Here is a 1,620-nt window from a genome sequence, read left to right on the forward strand (position 1 = left end):
TTTTTTTCTTTTTAATTTTGAAATGTTACTACACCACAGAATTAAATGAACAATGCTAATAATCCACCCAAGAGCTCAGAAATATAACAATGGATACTGTTTGAAAAGTGACTCGAACAAGGTATAAGAATAGCAGTCCTGATAATCCATTTAACAGCTCAGAGTAATAACAATGCATACAGTAAAACCCATCCAGATTAATAGTTATAACTTCAGATTCAGAAGAGAGATATGTAAAAATGCAAAACAATGTGACCCCACTAAGAAATGATTTCAACACCAAGGCAGAGCACAGAAGCCACTTGAATATATTGCATTATACTATAAAGCACTGCAACTATAAAAACGTCTTCAGTTAATAGCTTTAACTTCAGATGCAGAACAAATACAACAGAAACCACAAATAACTGATTTAAATGGGAAGATAAGTGTAGTATTTTAAATGTATTTTTAACATATATTCCTTGATGAAAACTATAGCTCAAATGCTTTGATTTCAAGCTCCAAAGCTTTCTGCAGTCACACAACATAGATGGACAACTACATGTGCAATGTAAAATGCCAGGTGGGGGGGCAGGGTAAATTACCACAAACTCTCTTTACAAATCACACAGCTGGGCAAAGCTGGCTTTTTTTTTTGTTTGCTTTGTTTTAAGTTTGAAAAGGGACTACAACACATTATTAGATGTGCAAAGCTATTAAAAGGGATCTAAGAAATAACCATGGGTACTGTTTGAAAAGTGGGGGAGTCCCTGGTGGTCTAGTGGTTAGGATTCGGTGCTCTCACCGCCACGGCCCGGGTTCAATTCCTGGTTAGGGAAGCTTCAAAGTGACTAAAATGAGGAAATATATGTGCACTGCTGACAGTCTCTGGTAATCCACTTAAGAGCTCTGGGGAATAACAATGGGTACCAATTAATTGCTGCAGAATCAGACTTTGAAAGCAGAAACTAAAAATGCATTACAGTGAGATCCCAGTCTGAAATGATTGAAGCATACAAGTAGAGCACAAAAACTGCCTGCAAATACTATACTATAAAAGACTTCAAGTATAAACATCTATTCAATTAATAGCTTTAACTTCAGATGTACAACAAATACAAAGAGAAACACACAACACTGATTTAAAGTTTGAGTTAAGTGCAGTTTAAATATAGTTTAGTTGGGATTCCCTGGACACAATTTTTTGTTCAAATACTTCATTTCAAGCTTCCAAGATTTTAGCATTCCCAATGACTCACTGTCTGTGAAATATAAAATACCAGGGGGCAGGGATAATTATCACAAGTTCTGATAATAACTCACACAACTGGCTTTTTGTTATAAAGTCTGAAAAGGTACTACAGCAAATAAATTAAACAAGCAAAGCTAATTATTCACTTAAGAGCCAACAAACATAAAAACAGATACTGTTTGAAAAGTGGATAATCTACCAGTGTAATACCTCGCACTGAGTTCTGCACAGCTTTGGATGTGCCGTCAGTGATTGGCACACCAAATGGGTGGGGATATCGAGGAAGACTGACAGGTATGCTAATTCGCATGTCACGTCATGTAAATTGCTAAATATTCATGCACACAATGAACGCCATCCTCATTGAAATTATAGCTGTTTCTCCT

At 36.0% G+C, this 1,620-nt stretch overlaps 1 non-coding gene across 1 annotated transcript; it reads left to right on the forward strand.

Moving 5' to 3' along the window:
* The first annotated feature begins 749 nt into the window (after positions 1-749).
* Positions 750-821, forward strand: TRNAE-CUC. Its single transcript has one exon. It is a non-coding gene; the product is annotated as a tRNA-Glu (tRNA).
* The last annotated feature ends 799 nt before the right edge of the window (positions 822-1,620 follow it).

The sequence above is a fragment of the Protopterus annectens genome, chromosome 1.part2 (assembly GCF_019279795.1).
Source record: "Protopterus annectens isolate FY-2018-M chromosome 1.part2, PAN1.0, whole genome shotgun sequence".
Classification (NCBI taxonomy): Eukaryota; Metazoa; Chordata; order Ceratodontiformes; family Protopteridae; genus Protopterus; species Protopterus annectens.